Source organism: Cavia porcellus, unplaced genomic scaffold, assembly GCF_034190915.1.
Source record: "Cavia porcellus strain 051 isolate PalLab524CR breed Dunkin Hartley unplaced genomic scaffold, mCavPor4.1 scaffold_2, whole genome shotgun sequence".
Taxonomy (NCBI): Eukaryota; Metazoa; Chordata; class Mammalia; order Rodentia; family Caviidae; genus Cavia; species Cavia porcellus.
Genome location: NW_026947485.1, coordinates 58067528 through 58089588, shown reverse-complemented (window position 1 = coordinate 58089588; position 22061 = coordinate 58067528).

Sequence of the window (22061 nt, the reverse complement as noted above, 5' to 3'; positions counted from 1 at the left end):
TGGCTTATACGTTTGTAGTTGCAAAAGTTGTGTTGGTCTTAAAAACAAAAGTTGAAATAAAGCATAAAAGGTCCACAAAGGATCAGTGTACTCTAGCTGTTAGGTATTATTATCTTTCAGTATTGTTGCAATAGGAGACAGAGAGCGGGTTCTCTCCCCATATCTCCTTCCCTGTATCTCCTCTCTCCCCATATCTCCTCTCCCTTTACCACTTCATTCCATAGCAGATCATTTTTCAACTTGCTCTGCTTGGAGGTTACTCTGATCATTGGAGTCTGCTTTGCAACCTCACAGCAGGCAAGAATTGCTAAGAAAATAATGTTCTGCAAATGCCAAAGAACAGGCTTCCAGCAATGTTGGGATTGTCTTCAATCAGTGGTGTGAAGTGGACAACTTTGAGGTATATGGTCTACTGCTTCTCTAAACCTCACAGCCCTGACTTGCTTGATGGCACATAATTTACTGAATTTCTTCTTTTTTTTGCTTACTTTCTTCACTTCCACAATTCTTCAGTCCAGTCATGATTCCTATTATAGACAACTCCAGGATAAATGATATTCATTTACATTTTTATTCCAGGAAATATTTCTGAAGAATCCATGTAAGACAAATACAGGCAACAAAATTTTAATTTGGTTATGTTATTTGTTCTCACTCATGACTGTAAAGTAATATGTTTTGTGAATGTAGTTTTGAAATTACACTAACATTGATTTAAAATCACATGATAAAGTGTAATATTTAAAGTACAAACTTCAATAAGATACATGTACAAGTATGTAAATGTCACTATTATAATCATAATATAGTGCATCACCAGCACCCTAAAACCTTCCCTGTGCCTCTGTGGTCAGTTTCCCACTTTTGCTTTAGATAATTCTTAATCTAGACTTTTTGCATAGAAGGAACCATAGATATATATTCTTCATTCTGACTTGTGTTTTTGAGATTCTCTACTTGTGTGTTTTATAAATCACGAGGTTTTCTTTTTTGAAAAGTCAAGTAAAATACATTTTTAAATCCATTCATTTGTTTATGAACATTTGAGTTTCTTTATTTGTTGGTATATTGTGAATAAGGATTTTTTAGACACTTGTAGGCAAGGTTTTGTGAGAACATGATTCATTTCTTTTGACTGACAATTAGAAAGCTGACATTTTAGACTGTATGCTGAGTATGTTTACCGTTAAGAGATACACATTTTGCATTCCTATCAACAATTTATGAGAGTTATAACTGCCCTATGGGCCTTCTAAAATAGGTGATATGACTTATCTTACTCATTCTGGTGGACATGTAACCTTGTATCTTTTTGTGATTTAAATTTTTATATTTTTCATAATGTATTAATCTAAGTGCCTTTTCAGACGATTACTGGCTATTTATGTATTTTTCTCTTGTGAGACATCTGTCAAATATTTGTCCATTTTTACACATTGAGATGTAGAAGTTTTTACAATATATATTGTGACTGCTATATCTTTGTCAGATAAATAACCTACAAAAACTTCTTCCAGTCTTAGCTTGCCGTTTCATTTTGTCAGTAATATCATGAGAAAAGCTGAGATCAATTTATCATTTTCAATTATTAATGCTTTTTTCAGTATTCTAAGCAATCTTTGCTACATTATTTTTTTTTTTTACAGAAGTTTTAAACTTCTAGACTTTTTTTTGAGGGGTGTTTAATATACGTTTTAATTGAAGTTAACTTTTATGAGTGGTATAAAGTAAGAGTTAAATTAATTATTTCAAATGAACATATAGCTTTTACGAGGGACATTTACTAAGAAAATCATTTTTTTAAGTTTTCAAGACTTTGAAAACTTTATCCAAAGTTTGATTAAGCACATACATGTGATCTACTTTTGTATGCTGTTCTGTTGTCTTTATCTGTCTGTACATTTTGAGATTACTTTAATTTCATTTTGTTTCAATACATTTTCCAGATTTCCTTTGCAAATTGCTTTCCTTTTTATCTCTTTGACTTATGGGATTCTTAGAACTATATTGCCTAATTTCTAAATATTTGGCAATATTTATCTTTTTGTTATTTATAATTTCCCTCACTTTCAGAGACTATACGCTACAGGATTTCAATTTCTATCATTACTTTGCTGACATTTATTTTATGGACTAACATGTGGCCTATTTTAGATTAAAGTTTACTGAAAAGCATTGTGTATTTCGTTATTTGTTATGGTGTTATATAAAATGTTTGTTATGTCAAGTTGATCAGTAATGCTTAGGTATTCTATATCATTAAAATTTGAGTATACTTATTTATTTCTTAATGAGAGATTATTAAACTACTAATATTAATTTTATTTCTTTGCTTATCCTTGCCATTATTTGCTGTACATATTTTGAAGATCCAGTACCAAGTATATGTACATTTATGATATTATGTCTTGATAAATTATGAATGTACTTATTATGAAGTTTTTTATTCCTGTTAATATTCCTGAATTAACAAAGTATTATAAATAAAGAGGGGAAGAGAGGTTGAGAGGGAGGGGAGTGAAAAAAAAAAAAGAGGAATCAAGACATATCCTGTAAAGGCAGAAATTTCCTATGAAGAATATAATCATTATGTATATCTAAATTGTACCAATAAAGTTAATAAAAATGAAAGAAAGAAAGAAACCTACTATCAAATAGCTGATATGCTTTGGGAAAGATCAGATAATTAATACATCAAAAATCCCCCAAATAATTAATTTATAATAACTTATAATTCAACTTGTAAATAATAACTGTAACTTTGTTTCAAATTAAGTTAAAAGTTACAGTATCACAATACTTTTTGATTTACTATACTATATAGCATTTTCCAAATTGTACTATACAGAATGTAAGCAATAAAATGTTCACATTCAAAAAAGAGAATGCCATGATTAAATTAGTTGGAGAAATATTGATCTACTAAAGCCTTAAAGATTCTCTTTCTATGACTAAGCCTGCTTTAAATATTTACAATTTGAATGCAAATTGTTAAATATCCTGGAATTTTTCAAAACTAACTTGAATGCTGTGCTTTTTTCCAGTCTAACACATGAGATCATTTTCCTTGGGATTCTGCTTAAGAAAATATTCTTTTTTAATGTAAAATTTTCTCATGCATGTTCTTTTATATTGGCCTCAAAAGTGTCTTCCCAGATTGACAAAGCAATGAGGAAACTGAGATGCTGGATGAGTCATCAGCTCAAAGGTCCAGGACTAAAGGGAGCCAGAGAATGAACTTGAGACTTCTGAGTCCTTTTTCCACTGTTCTGTTATTTCTTGTTACGAACACTGTAAAGTCGGTGTGTCCAAGTCAATGCAGTTAATTAAAAACTGAAAAGAGAAAACTGAACTACTAGAAGTATTTAAAAAATGTTTTAGAAATATATTATATCATGGAACCATGAATTTAATTTGCAGGAATGCAGAAAAGATTCGGTTATAATGTTTCCAGCCAGATGGTTTTCTATTGATTGAGTTCATTTGTCTGATTTAGAGAAAAAGTGCTGAGGTGACATTAGCTTTCCTAGAAAAACTCTTGCATCTTATGAGTAGAATATCTTTGTTTTGTTTTTGTCTTTTTCCTTTTTATTGGTACCAGGGATTGAACTCAAGACTGCCTGCTTGCAATATCTTTGTTTTATAAGCCCTCAAAAACTATTTTTTTCAGTTGATACTTGAAGATTTATTGATATGTTTTTCACCGTTAGATAAAAGTACAGCAATGGTCAGCCTTCTGTTGCTATAACAAAATACAATGGCTCCACTGTTTTTGAGCCTGTGGTAAGGCTGAACATCATGGTGAGGAGTGGATAATGGAGAAAAGCATCATATCCACTGTGGCTGAGAAATAAAGAGATGGAAAGAAAAGAAGTCAGACCTGTAAAGCATATAGCCTGACTTACTTAAACTACAACCTACCTCCTAAAAATTTCACCATCTCCTAATAGTGCCACAGGCTGCTGGCCAAGCCTGCAGCATGTCGATGTTTAGGGCACATTTAAAATTCAAACCGTAACAATTACTGTATAAGAGATTGTGCACAAAATAAACCTGGATCCAATCCTGATTTCTGTGCAGCTGTTTCTTGTGAAACAGAAATGAGATAAAATGGTAATATAACCTCCTCAAAAGTGATTGTATAATTTTAGTGTTATGAACCTATCAGAGGGACATTTATCCACTTGCATGTTTCATGGGTCATATATTCCTATATCTGAAGCTAAAGCAGTGAAATATTCAGTCTGGAGAAGATATTTTTATTTTTAATTCAAAATTCCATATAAGCTCATGACAAAGAATTCTACTGTTTTGAATCCTTTTAAATTTTTTGGAAGTGTTTTCCTTCAGGACTGCTATTTACTAATAGCTGAAAACAGTTTGGAAATACATGAGAATTAAGTCTGTTTCTGGGGTGATTTATGAGGAAGTAAATCCTGTAAACCATTACCCCAAAGCATATTTATGGCTCTAAATCTCTCTCTGCATTGCTCTTCGGTAGGCAGGAAATATCTCATTTTGAATTTGAGTCCTCTGGGAGGAAGAAAAGTAGTTAATATACATTTTGAAGATAGTCTCTGAGTTTGTTCCTATTGGTGAAGGATTTTTAAGTCATAATACTGACAATTGTGTCATGATTCTATTCTTAGTATTAGTAGAAGATGGTTCTTACACTCTGAAACATGTTGGCCTGGTATTACAATAAGTAGATAAGAAACCAGATTGGTTTTTATTTGAGAAATTGGACACAAGGTTGGAAAGCAAGAGGACTTTTGGGAAAGACACGAAACATGGATTTGCTTTGTAAAGTACTTTGGTTTCACTAATGCAAATCATTTTACCTCTCTTGAGTCTCAACTTCTTAATCTGTGAAATAGATATAGTAAGTCTTAGGATTGCAAGTATTAGATAAGATAAAGCTTATAAAGTAACCGAGCATCATGTCTTATACATAGTGGATACTCAATGAATGCTAGCTGCTCTTATAGATTTTATTAATAGAATATCCTTTAATCAGATAGTGAAAATATAATATTGAAAGCAGCAACAACATCACAGTATTGTTTATTATTACCATAGAAACAAGTAAAATAAGTTCTGCAGGCTTTTGAGGCAAAGCTATTCATAAATAACTCTGTTCATTTCACTACCTATGTTTATACATGCATAAATGCACCTTCAATCTAAAACAGTAGTTCCAGGACTGCCTGCACATTGGGCACCACAAAGGCGTTAAGAAGCTTTTAAAAGTGGATGTTGAGGTTTTCCTGTTTACACTACTTGAATCAGAATCTCAAGCATACAGTCTGTGATTCGTTAATTTTAAGAAGCACCTCAAGTGACGTGTAGTCATCAAAGACAACTTTCAGCCTGCACTGTCTGACTCCAGGATGATGCAGCCGCTTTTTAAGTTGGCTTCAACAGCACAACTAATCACAGTTAAGAATAAGAGTGGCATTTTAGGCTACAGCGCTTCATCACACTCCCTTAACCTTTTACTGCCTGGGCTATTGGAAAGTTTTTTTGTTTGTTTTGTTTTATTTTGCCCACATTTATTTTGCTTTTTTCTGTTTGTTTTCATTTTTAAAAAATATTTTAATTGGTACATTTTAGATGTACATAATGATAACATTCTTCATGGGGAATTTGTAGCTGCACAGGATAAACTTTGCTTCTTCATTGTTTTTCCTCTTCCCCTCATTTACAAAAGCTTCTTTTCCTTCTTTTTTTTTTTTCATTTTTTCCCTTCTATTCTTTTTTTTTTTTCTTAATGCTTCTTTCCCCTCCCCTTCTATCTTCCCTTGTCCCCCTTCTCATTTATTTTTTTAAATACATATATAAAAAGGGGAGGGGGAGATTAAGGTGAAAGAGGACATAACAACACAGGTCAGAAGCAAAACAATTTAAGCAACATAGTGTTTCACTACAGGATAACCTGACATAACAGTAGTTACCAGAATGTCTCTTTCCTTGAAATATTTGAGTATGCCTTCGTATACTATCAAACATAACAAGACAGTGTAAAACCATTCAAGAGGGTAAAAGTATTACAGGATATTTAGAACCAACTAGCAGAAAATGAACAACGGTTTCTATATTATCCCCTTGACTATAAAAAATTTTGTTTATACTATCACATATAATAAAATCCAATAAGATATAACATGATAAAACCGATGGAGACAGAAGAACAAAAGCTTGATGGGACTTCAAAACAAGCTGATATTAAATCAGCACTAGCTATTATAATGTCTTGTTTTCTTCAGAATAACTGTTCATACCATCACAGACAATAACATCAAACAACTTGTAATAAAGTCACTGTTAATAGAACCTCTATGATAGAGTCTTGGGAAGCACAAAACTTTAAGTATGTTAGATAAGTAATTTTCTATTGGAGAAACATGAAAATTAGAGCTGTAACTACCAACAAACTTCCATTTACAATTGTTTTACAATGAATTTATTCTTAATTACCTTAGACATTACAACATTTTCAATGCTGAGCTCCTAAAGTGTTGGATAGATGCATTCTTGCGCTATAAATGACTTGTTTGGACTTGGGTTTACTTAACCAGAATCATAAAAGGGAAAGGGATGTTGCATTGTCAGATCAACTTGCAACAGATTATGTTCTCAATTTGGGTGACACAGAGTCAGTTTGCTCCAATTCTGAGGTCCTGGAATTATTGCATGGGATCTAGATCACATTAATGTCCCTAGGCAGAAGGTAGTAGGGGAACTTATTTAGGGCATCAAATTTTCTGCTCATACTGGAGCTGCAAATCTGGAAATTCAAATCTTGCAGCAGTAATCATAACGTGGATAATAAAGTACTTTCTCATTCCAATGTGATGTAGATATCTGTCTTTGTATAAAACTATTATATCTTTTTTTTTTTTTTTTTTTTTGTCTTTATGAGGCAGAGTCTCGTACTGCAGTTCAGGCAGGCCTTGAGCTCACTTTGTAGCCTAGGCTGGTCTAGAACTTGCGATGATTTTCTTGCCCTAGTCTCAAGAGTGGTGGGATTACAAGTGTGTACCACCATGCCGGGTAAAACTATTATATCCTTGATGATATACTCATATGCATTACAATTATAATGAATGTGTACACTGACATATCTAGATGACATATCTAGGCAGATAGTACGCATGTGTTTCTAAAAAATACAAAGATACACAGTTATTTTTATCATTATACCTTTATATTTCCTCATATTTCTGAAGATCTTACCTTGATTACAGTGTTAGCTAAAATATATTGTGCTACTATTTTTTATTAGCCATGTAAGGAAACCAAAACTGACTTGTTTGCTAGGACTTTCCAGAAATTAATTATTTCAACCCATAGTATTTAGTCCAGTAAAGAATGTGTTTGTACCAAAATGAAATCATCTGGGATGTGATAGACTAACATGTACATGATTGTGGGGAGAATAGTAAGCATACAGATGAAAATTTTCTAACATTTTAAAACACAGTATTAAAATGATTTTTAATCCTGGGTAGACTATCTTTACTAAATAATATGCAAATCATCCAATTTTCTTTTCTTTATTCTGTATACCTAATTTCATTTGATATATGGATTTATGTTTATTACATCTGTGGAGTGTCTCTTACTAGATTTTATATTTACTCCTCTCATCTTTTACTGAGACTCACTGAAATCTACCATAATATTGAGAATATATCTTATATACTCAAATGAATTTGTATTGAATCAAAATAACCCATTCATTATCCAGGGAAATAGTAAAGTAGTCCCTTTTATCTCTTACCGGTTGTTTGATTTTCCATGGTTTAATTACCTATGACCAAGTGTAGTGTGAATCTATTAAAAAAAATTCCAGACATAAACAATTCACTAGCTTTAAGGGGCTTGCTCTTCTGAGTAGCATGATGACATCCTTTGCTTCCTACTTGGTCCTTCCTCCATGTGAATTATCCCTCTAGCCAGCATATCCTTGTGTGTACTCAATGCTTTTTATCACTTAGATATCTCAATGATGAGATCCACCTTTTTGGTATCACCGTGCTTATGTTCAAGTGATGCTGATTTTATAAAAGTGATGATGCTGGTAACTCAGAGATCTTAAAGAGTAACCAAAAGTATTTCTTCTACTTATCATCTGGTGTCATCACAAAAAGGCTGAACACAGTACAAAAAGATACTTTGAGGGAAAGACCACAGTCAAGGAACATTATAATAGTACATTTTTATAGCTGTTTTATTTTATTCCTATTATTGCTATTCTCTTGCTGTACCTAATTTGTAAATTAAAACTTATGATAAGTTTGTTTGTATGTACAGAAAAAACCAGCACGTAGGTTCCTTTTGCTATAATCTAGAGTTTTAGTTATCTACTGAGGTTAGGAAACAGATGCCTCACAAATACAGGGGAGATGATTGTGGTTTGCTTGCTTTAATTTTTTAAGAAATGAGACAGATTTCTTATTAAAGAGTTTATTCTCACATATAATTTTATCCTAGATTTGTTATTTCATTCAATTTGAAGGCACGGTCACTTTGCTTAATATTATAGACAGTATTAGTGCATTTTGTCCCTGAATATCAAGAGTTTAATGTTATATGAAATTCTTAATAATGGTTTTATGAAAAAATTTAAAACAATAAAAGCAATCTATGCTGTAATGTTCCTCCATCCTTAATTTAAAGCAAAACAAAATGAATATGTAATAAAACAATTAATTTACTTTTATTTTCAAAAGTTTAAAGAAATTCTCTTTTTAAAATGGTATTATGTCATAAGCAGTTAATGTCAATACGCTTGCATTGTTGCTGGTTTTAAGTTTAAATTGTTGTATTCTAAAATGCTCATATTGGTATTTATAAGTGTGAAGTTTCCCTAATCATTTGTCCACTTTTTCTATTGCCACTTCATGTTATAGCAATGGAAAGGAGAAAATAATTTGGTGTAAACATTTCAATATTTGGAGGTCTGTACTACAATCCTTTAAAAATATTTATGAGCTTTGTCTCCAAAATTCATCTAAGAATTTATTCTCAAATTATGGTAAAATCATATAGAAATATTCATGTACAGGAATCTTTATTATATTATTATCATGCAAGAAAGTCACACATACTGAAAAAATAAAGGTTAAGTGCTTGATACAAAAGTGTTAAAAATAATCTTAGCATATCACTACCGTAAAGTATTAAATGCTTTCTTAATTCATGTTTTCCAAGGTTAATGAGATGAGAATATCTTGTATATACTACACCTAGTCAACTCCAGAATTTAAAGGTATTAGTATAATGTGGATCTGGTTATTCCAATGTATTAAGTACAGCATTATACATATGGTACTATGTGTGTTAACATTAAGAAGAAAATTCATAAGATGCTAATGAGATTATTGTTTAATGGGACTTGTAAGTTATCATGATTTTCCCTTGTACTCTTTTATACCTTTTTGTACAATAAATATATATTACTTTGCTATCAGATACTATTACTAAAGAAAACTGTGTCACTTTTGTAACTGAGTAAAGATAACCGAAGGCCTCCAAAGCTCATTATTTAAAAGCACATTTCTTCTATTAGTGACTGGAGGGATGCAGCCTCAAGGTGACTGCTCCATTACTGAGTGAGCAGATTATCCCAGTCAAACAGAAGAAGATGAAAGATGTTCAGAAGACTCCACTGACCTCATGCCAAACTCAAAGGCTTTATGTCAGCTCTGTTCTTCTCAAGTTCAACAGCCTTGGTAGCAGAAAATATTTGGTTGAGATCAAAGAACTTAAAAACTTATGTAGTAAAGTTTTAAAAACTACAGTGTGAAAAATAAGGTAATCTTTTGGGAAGATATTTGCAATTAATATCAACAGCATTAAAAATGTTCATATTTTTAGATCAAATTTGATTGTGACTATGAATCCTAAGGAAATAATTCCAAGTATTGAACCATTTTGTGTACAAATACCTGTTATAGTTTATATCTAGGTGTCTCCCCTGAAGCCTCAAGGTGGGGCTTTTAAGACATGCTTGGAGAGGCTGGGGATTTAGCTCAGCGGCATAAGCGCCTGCCTTGCAAGCAGGCAGTTGTGAGTTTGATCCTTGGTACCGATAAAAAGGAAAAAGACAAAACAACAACAACAACAACAAAAAGAAATGCTTGGATCATGGGGTCTATCAAAAAGGGGTGTCACAAGGCACATGGTTTTGAAAGGTTTATCTCCCTCTCTTCTCTCTTGGTCTCTGTATCTGTTTCTCTCTTCTCTGCTTCCCATTGTCATACCACGATCTTTTTCATATTTTGTCCATTGCCTAAATAGGCTCAGGTTCCCAGAAATGCACACCTTAATCTCATTCAAGAACTCTGGATGGCCATTTGACTACAGATGGAACAGGTATTGGTATGCGGAGGGAATGGAAACCAAAACATTTGACAATAAAAAAAAAAAAAAAAATTATGTTTGCCAGTGAGTTTGGTTGAGAATTTTGCACTTAAAATCTCTCAGATGCCTAAAAGGGAAAATCCCCTAATCCTTGGGCTCTAATCTCTGTTTGAGAAGTAAGAAGTAAACTGGGGAAGAGTTTTCTGATACAAACGGATCTGTGAGGAAAATGTCGAACTACAAGTCCCTTGTGGTAGGACTGACAAAGGCATTTTAAGAGGGGAGATGTAGAGTGTTCAGTTCTCGTTTGCTTGTCTTACTATGGTATAAGTCTCATCCACTGACCTAAATCTCCAGTCAAGTCAGTTACACATTTTTGCCTTGCCTCACTGCTTGTTTTGGGGGATGAAGGAAGCAGGGTGATTTGTGGAGGGAAATGATGAAGTGGAGGAAAAGAACCACATGAGTGGGGCATCAAAAGAGTCAGTCCAGGGGACAACAAACTGGAAGTCAGTGATAAGTAGGAAGCCATGCCTCCTCAAGAATTCAGAGGGATGGAGTGAGAGATACTCCTTCACATCTGATTGGCAGAGCCTGTTTGATTTGTACTTCAAAGGGCAAGCGCTCACCAGTTGACATTGATTTCTAGTTGTAAAAGAAAACGTTACCATGTGAACCTGAGTGCTTAATTGTGATCTAAATGATGTTGCATGAAGCCAGAATGGCCAATCTCCTTTGCCTCTGCTAATTTATTTTTAATTCTAGTCATTAGAAGAGAGTTCTAGCATATTCAGCATAAGCAAGTTTATTTATAAAATAAATCTATTCATCTCATAATATTTTATAATCTAGGTATTGAGATTGTATCAAGTACAAAATATGAAAGACTCTGCTCTCATAAGATACCTTCTCTATGATTAAAACTTCAAATTAAAAAATCAACAACATAACCATTGAAATAAAAACTGATAAATTTATCACATTTAGATGTCCGTCCAGCTCCATGGTAGAAACTGAATATTACTGTTTTCTGATATTATAGTGATTCCACCAGTTCTGGGATGATAAAAACCTTACCTTTATGTAGCACAATGTTGAGTTCTTTCAGGCCACTGACTAGATACTGGATGTTCCAGAGATTTGGAGCCAAAATAGAGGTGTAAATTCCTCTAGCCTACATAATCCACAGAGTGACCAGATTATTATTTTGAATTTATTTTTACTTTCTAGCTTAAAAAAGTGAAATGGGTATAGGAGGTGAACAACTTGTTACAGTCTGAATGCTTGTGTCCTCTGCTAAATTTATCTGTTGAAATCCTGCGCCACATGAAAATGTTACTAGCAAGTGATCAGATCATGAGGACAAGAGCTCACAGGTAGATTAGTGCATTTCTAAATGTATTCTCAGAGACAGTCCTCCTTCCACTGTGTGAGCACAGAAATAAGGTGTTGATTTTGAAGCAGGAATAAGATATCAAAGCTGTTGACACACTGACCTTGAACTTCCTAGGTTCCAAATTGTGAGAAATAAATTTTTGTTGTTTATAAGTCACCCAGTTTAAAATAGTTTATTTTAGCATCTTGAATGGAGTAAAATGGAGGACCACTTGCATAACTCTCCTTTAAAGAAGAACAGTTCTCTATTTGGCTATGCCTGGCCCTGTTTCCTTGGATTGATATGAATAGAGCTCGCTAGGACTTTTCTTTATTCCTTCAGTTGGCTTTAAGCAATGCAAAAAAAAAAAAAAAAAAAAAAAAAATGCAGTGGAGACACTGATGTGTTGTCTTTGAAGCAAGGAGACAGGTCAGTATTGCCCTGCCCTGCAGCTCCTCCAAAAGCATGTGTAAGTTGGGCTGGAGGGAGAGCCAAGCTAGGCTGGGATCAAGCTTTGAGATAAGACACTATGATTTCCAGGGAAATAAAAGATTACATCAGAACTGAAACATTGACCCCACAACATTAGATACTGCCTAGGATTGTGTTATGCAGATTACTCTTTATGCATATCTTTCTGCATATTGTAGAGGTGATTTCAGGCCTCCTACCCAGCCAAGCTTCATGGTCTTTGTACCATTTAATCATCACCCTAGCTGGATTTAGGATCCCTTTGACTTTGCACAACTACAAATATATCTTATTGCCTGTATTCTTACTATGTGTTGTACTGGAAGTGGTAGATTGGATTAAGTTACTGTAAATCCAGCAACTTTTCCATGAGATTACAAATATCAACTTTCTAGACTACGATGAGGATTGAGAAGGGCTTTCTATAGAATAAGTACAGTGAAAATACTACCACAATTAATCTCATGAAATTTGGGATTTTCCTCCATCATTCCTTTTATTCCCAGAATAATCAGACTGTGTGGTTAGAATACTATAGGCATCATGCTGAAGGTTGACTTTCCCTTGACTACTGTAGTACACTCCAACAACCACAGGAGTGAAACACTACCACAAAATATTCAGGAAAATCCAGTGATGTATCTTTGAAATTGTTTGTTTTACATTTACTACTTGGTCACTGTTTCTTACATTAGACTTTATTCAAGTCATATTGAGAAAAGTAGTATCTTAAGTTATTTCAGGAAAAATGAGTCAGCACTGAAGAAAGTTTGGATAGTCATTTCTTTATGAAGTCACAAAATGGGTATTAAGTTAATGTAGTCTAAGTCATTGAACAGTAAAGAAACACAATCATCTTCGTTTACTTAGTATTTTATAAAAATTTTTGACCATGAACTTTGTTTATTCTTTCTTTGTTTAGTCTGATGATTTTCTGTCTATAGAAACATTAATTACCACTGAAGAAACACACTATAAAGAAGTTTCTTTGAAATGATTTAAATTTTATACTAAATGGAGAATTATGTTAAGATTTACTTGAATTTCATAAATGGTACATACAAGTGTATTTGTTAGGCAGTAATAAACCTGAAAAATATTTCTGAGGTCTTTGTGATTATTTGTTTTTCATTGGAAATCAAAATGATTTGAAAATAGCAAAGAGGTCCTACACCATACGTGGTTGACGACAATTGCTTGCACAGATTTGCAGTGGTAGAGAATTGAATTTTTGTCACTCATTTCAAGTTGACGAAGTCCCATTTTTTCCAACTTGTATTCAAGGCAAACATTAGCTGGGCAATTGCTTGCAGTTTTTGTTTTCCATTCTCTAGCTTTAATGCCATTTGAAGATCCAAAAACTTTCAGGAAGCAACAAAGCAGGAAAGTGCTACACTGCTTGCTGAAAGAAAATACCATTTTCAAGGTATGCTTATTCCTCTAATTTCATGGATGCTAAAATCCATGAATAGGTTCCACCTCAAGGCCATCTTGAAGTGAATTACACTACTTTGCATCTAGAATTGGATTTAACCACCTGGGAATCTTTTTCCTGAGAGAGCATTTCATATTAAAGATGAGCTGCTGTGTTCCTCAAGATTAACAAAACTTTGTAATAGTTTGGATTGAACACAACTTATAGGATATGCTAACACAATCAACATTGCCTCTTTGAGAGAGTAAAAGCACCCTATGGGCAATTTAAAACCATGCTCTGCCTTTTTAGTTTTGCTACTAATTAAAATGATCAAGTTAATGAATAGATTTCTTATCCTGAGTAGAATTATCTTTCCTTATTAAACTATCATTAGCACTTAAAAACTTTTTTGTGTGCGAACAGAATCTACTTTTTCTATCCTAACATTCAGATGAATGACTGGCTTGTCACAAAAATTAAAGCAATAATACATTATTATCTTTGAAATTAATCCAATTAAAAAGTCAGGTTCCAAGCAAGAGCCAAACAACTTTTAGTTAAATTTACTTCCACTAAACAGAAGACCTACACTTATGTTGTTAAGGGTAACAGCTCTCAAAACGAAACAGAAACTAACTAAATAAGCACCTAACAACTGACATATTCTAATCTTATAGAGTAGACATTTTGTAGATAGTAGAGATGTAACAACATTTTAGTTTCCTTTTTAAAAAAGGTTGCCTTCAAAAAGAGAGACTCTAGTAAAGAGGCTAGTAAGTCACCTTGGTCTCAGATGGCAGGGATGGAGTTGCAAATCGTGGGTGTTTCCAGAGGAAGGGAATATAAACTGTGTCTCCAAGATGACAGATAGTCCTCATGAGCCTAAAGAGTAGGACATTCCAGGTAGAGCACACAGCATGAGCAATGGTGCAGAATGGAAAGGGCATTTTGAATCCTGAAAATTGAGATTGATCCAAATAAGGTCAAAGCATAAGGGATTGCATGAGATGGTGGCAGGGAAGTAGATAGATGTAGGAAAGGAGCTCAGGTTTTATCATTTGTGCAATGAGGGTTGCTGAAAGATTTTTTTCAGGAATATATCACATTTGGAGTTATGACTACGGTAGCAGGCACCCAGCATATGAGATGGTGTGAGGTGTGCATTTTTGCATGAGAAAGGGAGGGAGAGATGACAGCAGGGATTTACAATGCTTAGCAGCTTAGCAGTGCTGGCTGGCGGCAGAGAGAAACTCTGGAATGTGAGGCATACCACATTGCTCCTAGGTGACAACATCATTGCTTTTCATTAATAGAAACATCTCACTATTTGTAACCAAAATTCAGAGTTTTTGCTTTTACTTGCTTGTTCCAAGAAAATAATGATTGTTGTGGTGGTGAATAAGGGAGTACATACCGTTAGGATCCAGGACTTACTCTGGACCTCTTTTATTGGCTATGTTACCCTAGGTTTTTTGATGGATTCATTTTACTTCTTCATTATCTTATGTCTTTAATTTTGAATTTATTTCTATAATGCAATTTACATTTTTTTTTTACATTTTTTTGTAAAGTGAAAGCTGCAGCTGGCTTTAAAAAGTAAAACCTGCATTGTGCTGAAAGTATGTCAGATTAATTCATCAAATGCTTAGTTCTTCCCAATTCAGCCTTAGAGCAGTGAGATTCATTTCTGAAAAAAAATTTTTTGTCAACTTCCCTATACACAGAATAAACCTTTAGTGACTCTTCATGGTCTCTATGATGTGACATTATTTCCTGATGGAGAATAGTGTTTTAAAAATCATTGACATTATTTAGACCTCAGGTTTTCAGTGCCCTCACTATTCTTTTTATTGATGCAAAGTCTTTACAAATAAAGCATGAAACTCAGTTTGCTACCTAAACGCAAAAGAGGTAGGATGCGGATATATTTTGAAAAACTCAAGAGTGAATTCTCAACTCAGGACAGGAAGTGTAACAGTAGGGCGCTGTGAGCTACAAGACCCAGGAATTGACAAATTCCTTTTCTCTTTGTTTCTCTAGGTCTATCTACTATGATCACTTAGCTTGTTTAATTCTCCTCTATGAAGAGTTTATAGGTGTGGTTTTTTTCCCTTCTACCAGATCCTGTTGGTAGCTATGTTTGTTTTTACTTTTTGTTAGCATAAGTTTGAAGTGCATAATGTTTACCTTCCTTGTGTAGCGTTAGGACATGTACATAACACATCTCAATTCTTTTTTCAGTACTCTCCTCTCACTTCCCCTCCATCTCTTGACGCTCTTCTAATATAAGAAAGATCTATGTTCCTACTTCCTATTATCTTTCTTTTATTTTGCTCTTTCTTGAAACTTTGCTTTTTCTCACATGCACATAAAAGAACTCACGTGGTATTTAACTTCACGTATAGGATTTATTTCACTTCACATTATTGTATCAAAGTCCATCAGCTTTCCTACAAGTGACTCATTTATCTTTCTTTATGGTAGAGTATCTTTATAGCCAGAAGTCCCCCCAAATAGGTAGCATCTCTGTAATAGAATTCACAAAAGTATGAAAGATAACACACACATAAAACAAAATTTGAAGAAACGAATCCTAATTGATTCACTTTAGTCCTATTATTAACTCACTCCAATTAGTTAAGACTAAAGGGCCAGGTCACAGTTGCCCATGGATGCACAGCAGAGAGCTTAAGAAGAGAGAGGGAAAGGATTCTCCAAGGAGGGAATTTGGGGGCAGGAAGAAAATAATTGGCACCTCTGAATCACCAGCTGAGCTTTTATGCTGAACCTGCTGCTACTTTCCCACCTTTCTTTGTAGAGCATCTAACAAATCTCGATTTAGCCTAAGTTCTAACTCTTTAATTTAGATGCTAATGAGCAATGAAATGACTAAACCATGGACATGAATAAGGAATAGATAGAGAACAAAGGTCTAAGGGGAAACTCAGGGAGAAGATAATGAATCCTTGAATAATGCAGCATTATCTGCCATGGGTATGACCTAATGTGTGTAGGGCAAGAGGACTCACTCTTCTCTCCAAACTACTGGTGTGGTTACAGGGACCTGAATTTTTCCCTGCCAAAGCAGCACAAGGTGAATTAGTTCTATAAATCTTTCCTGGAAACTGTTTGGTACTTGACCTCTCCTCACCTTCTGCTAGCAATTCAAAAATGGGCATTTGTCTTCTTTCTACTGCTACCATTTTGTTCTTCTTTTTCCACAAACTGCAACCATAAGTGTATTACTTTGCTTTCTTAATAATGAGAATGCAAATGTCTCTAGACAAATGCAAACTGTATACAGTCAAACCCTCAACATTTTTTTCATATGGAAAAAAGAAGTTTTTCATAGTTTTTTTTGCCCCATTACTATGTTAAGGAAGGATGATTGTTTACAGGTACAAAAAACACTCTTCTCCCCTGGGTGATTAAGAATTATCACTGGACATGAAGAATAAGGGTCTTCCTGCTTATCCCACTTTCAGTTTTGGGTGGAGTAGCAATAAAATTGATGGGGAGATGCTCCTGTTGTCATGCTAAAGTAGTGGTTCAACAATGAAAGTTTATGAATAGTTTTCAGTGGATTTGTATAATTGTAATTTGATATATGGCTTCATCTCAGGAGCTACCTTTCCTAAAAGATCCCCCTTCTGTTGAACAACTATGCAGCTTAAGTCAACTGAAACATAAGGGAAATAATTTAATTTTAAATTGACCACTATTAGAATTGAATCAATGGCTTTTCAAAACTTTGATGCTAGGATTTCCACATTTCATCAGAGCCAGGGTTTGAATTTAGAGGTGAGGTTCAAAGTGCTAGAAAATATGAGAATAAAAAGCTGAATGATTCATTCCCTTTGAACTAAATGAACATCATTATTTTGAAGGATTTATAATCTATAAAGAAGGTAGGTCACTATCTTTCACTTGTCAATTCAATGAACTCATTTCCAATCACACCTTTTTCCTCTTCACCTCTACAATCTCTCTCCTTAGTTAAATCATATATTTTAAATGCTCTATTTTATAACTGGTAGTTCATGTGATAAAATTTTGACCCAGAAGTCGCTTCCTAGCTTTCTTGTAGAGTAACTTTCATGATGCTTATTCCTAGATCTCTTTCCCTCCTCCTGTACTTACACTGACTCCCAGAATTATAAGTTCTGTTTCTTCTTCACTTTTTATTCAGTTTAAATTTCATGGTCTGTTTCATCAATAAAGTATTGCTATTCTCATGATTTCCCTCTTCTTTTGCCACATTTCTGGGACAGGATCCCATTTCTTGATGAACCCAAGTACTTGCTCAACTACTAAAATGTTTGATATTTCAATAAGTAGGATAAGTATTGAAAATATTTCAATAAATAGAGTTGTTTCTTTTATAAATCCATGCCTCTCAAATTCAGATCTACTCTATTGTTGCTCAGCAGCCAGTGCTCATTTTCTGTGCAACTTTCCACTCTTTATATTTATATTTCAGGTTCTCCAGCCTTCTCAGTTCTCTGATGTTCATTTTCCCACACTGAGTCTTACTTCCTTGGTGTCTCTGTACGATCTTATTTTCAATTTATAGGGAGAATAAAAGACAAGAATAGGAAATTCATTTGTAATCTTAGTCATACTTTTATTTACCATCCTCTCTTCCTCCTCTTAAAACAAAAGTGCTGCTCTTTGTGTCCTCTTGACTAAGACTAAAGAGAGTTCCTTCTTCTCAGAAATCATGTGCTATTGCCTACTTTCTTACTGTTTGCTCAGATAACTTCTAATTTCTCTCCTCTGCTAGATTCTTCTCAGTGACAATTAAGCACATTCAAATCACTGCCTTTAAAACAAAAGCCAAAACAACAAATAACCTCTCTTAGCAATTTTATATTCTCAATAGATTTATCAACACTCACTGGTCAATACTCAACAGTTTCATTTAACACAATTATTGTAAAATACTTTTTGGTTTATCTAAATGTTTTGAGGAAAATTCTCCATATGGAAAAGTTTTAAGATCAGTAAATGGTCATATATAGAAGTGCTACTCTACTAAGTGTTGAGGATATAGAATATAAATCACAGTGCTCTCTCTGCCTGAGGGACAGGTTAGAGTCTATTAGGGAATCCTGGCAAATTGTTTTGCTTTGGATCTAAAATATCTCCCCATATGTTCGTGTTCAGGAAAGTGATTACATCATGGGAACTGTACCTTTATTAGTGGATTAATCCATTGATTGATTTAAAATGTTGCTGGCATCAATGGAAAGTGAAGAATTAGAAGGTGGGGTATAGTCCAAAAGGGTGGGTCATGGGGATGAGACCTGGAGGACTATGTCTTGCCTCTGGCATCTTTCTCTCTGGCTCTATATTGTACAGTATAAATGTTCAATTCTCCTTAAATAGATGAATCAATTTAATGTAGTTCTAATCTCAATAGGTAGATTATGATATGGATTTCTTGGGTATGATGTACAGTGTGAATAAATTCTTGCAGATCTTAGTCCTTTATGTTTTTCTTTGTATGTAAAAGAGGAATTGTAACTCTCCATAGCTGTACCTATAACCCTTTTCTCCTAAAAAGGAGTCAGTGTTCCTATAATTTTTCCATTTTTTTCAAAGCAAGAAGTAAATGCTTTAAAATTGTTAAATAAATACATAAAATTAATTAATTAAATAAATTTGAAAAAAATTTGAAGGATTATTCCAAAATATGTAGATGATACAAATGACTCTAAACAGCTTAAAGAAACTTGTAGATGAAGATCACATGGGAACTACTTATATTACATGATAGCAAGTCTTATTATGTCATAATAATTAAAATACAATAGCAGCTATACATAATGAGAAAAACAGAGAACTACTTAGAATAAAGAATCATACATATGTAAAACCTTGGCAAAGGTTTACAGGACAGTGAGCAAATGAGTGACTTTTCACTGTAAGTGTTAAGTCTGTCAAAAATTCTTTAATTTTTTAAAAAATTTGTTTCATAGCAAAGTCAATGTCAAGTAGTTAGTAGATTTAAACATAGGAGGAAAAATGAAAAATTCTATTAGTGATTATAATAAGAAAGTAAAGATTTGTTAAATAACATCAAAGAGCTCACACTAGCACTAACTACCGGAATATGCAGGCATGAACTCACCCAATGGTTTAGTCCACTGATGACCATAGCATCACCATTTTCCAACCACCTCCTGAAAGCCCCACTTATAAAATCATGAGACTCTTGCACTGTTTAAATCTAAACTGTAATATGTTGTAGAAAGGCAATCTACAGAGGTTTAGAAATTCATCTAAAATATATAATTGTCTTAAAAACTGATAAGAAAAAAAAGGAACAAGTACAAGATACTTGAGCAAGCACATTTCTAAAAATGACATCCAAATTGCTAAAATAATGTATGAAAAGGCATATAAGATTATTAAACCTCAAGGTTTGTCAATTAAATCAATGAGCTACTACTGCACATTTTCAAGAAATAATGAAACCAGATGCTGTTATTACTCAGAATTCTCAAGGTCATGGAGCAAATGAAACCCTCATACATTGATAGTGGATTTGCAAATTGGTACCACATACTTTTTTAAAAAGAGGTACACAACACTAATAAAAATATACCAAATCTATAATCTAACCCAACATAAACTGAAAGTAGAATAGAAACATTGTGATATATTGGTATAATGAAATACTTTATAGCTATGAATATAAATACATTTTTCTACTTTTAGTAATAATGACAAATGTCACAAGCATAATGGTTAGTGAAAGAAGTCTGGCACAAAATTGGACATACTTTACTATTTCATTTATATAAAGTTCAAACCCTGGCAAGATGAATGACTTAAGAATCATGGTACTGGAGGGAGGGTAATATCTCAGAAAGGAATATAGATGCTCCTACCTGGATAGATATATTTACTCTGTTTATGCGTTAAGCAGTACACTTAAGGCATACATGATTTTTGATATGCATATTGGCTCAAATATAAGCCTTTATTCAAAATTTGGAGACCATTTAAAAGCACAATAGTGTAATAAAGACAATGGATATTGGGGTTGGAAGTTGTGTTTGGATCCTAATTTTACTGCTTACTAGCTTTATTACCTTGATCATATTACTTAATGTATTAAAGATTTGGCCTGCAAAATAATTCTTTAAAGAAATAAATAATATCTATTAATAGACCTCTCCTTTCTTTTTATGCTAGCGATTGTTTTTGATCAGCACTGCTTAAAGAGTAAAGTCAGCATGTTCCAAGAATGGTATAAAACCAATAAATATGGCTTTGGTGATTACTATATTCCTGTTTGGAAAACAGTTGATTTAGAAAAATAGAAGGTGCTTCTTATACATTATCCATAATTACTTTGCTTTGCAATTCTTTCTCTGTCCTATTAGATTTTAACCCACTAACACATGACAAAAATAAGACTAATTTTCCTATGCAGAAGCCTCAGGCAAAAAGCCATTTATTTCATCTATGCCAAAAGCAAATATCTTCACAGCTCTCTTTGCTTTGCCTTTTAGGTGACTCAGAACACCTGGTTGCCAATTGCTATCTGATGATAATTAGCTTTCAATTATCACCAGTTACATTTTCACCTGTTCAATTTGCAAATTCTGAATTTTTTGGCTTGTGCTATTAACAAGTTCTGATCTCTTCTGCCTTTGGTACACCTGGCAGTGTGAAGGGGGAGCAGTTCTTCAGCTGGGGAATTCCCCTCATCTGCCATGCTGTCCATTTCTATCCATCTGCTGTTAGACAGAGACTCACTCCATAAAGAAATATTTGGAGAAACTTGGGTTATTGGTTGGTCTTTTATGTTTCCAGCTGTTCCAATTTCCTAGAAGTAGTTCTGTGACTTTTCTCACTTTGTTTATAACTGGTGAAACAGTTCTTTATTTCTGTATGTTAGATTTCTTGAGAGATAAATAAAAACAAAAGGTGAAGAGTATAGTAAAACATTGGACTGTCAGTACCTTGTTCTGCAAGTCTTCTATACAAGATCCAGCAAACATCTCTAAAAATTTTTAACTTGATAAACAACACATGATCACAACTAAGCCAGTGGTCTGCCTCTGTCTCAGTCTCTTGTCTCTATCCCTGTCCCCTGTCTCTGTCTCTCTCTGTCTCTGTTCTCTTCCTTTGCAAGATTGTGGGTAATTGTCTCCCAACAATGCAAGGTTTTGGAGGAGATCTCATCTGCAGAGGAGGGCAAAAAGGCACAGCAATCTCTCACTTCCAATGAGATTAAGGAGATACATACAATGTGGGAAACTGCAAAAATTTATAGAAAACATCACCTGAATAAGCCTGAAGCAGTGTGAACAATAAATCTGTTGAATGACAATGCAGTGTCACATTTCCATGAAATCCTCAAAAGAAAGCAAAGCGAATGTCATTGATAGGTTCTTTGTTAAAGATGCATGAAAA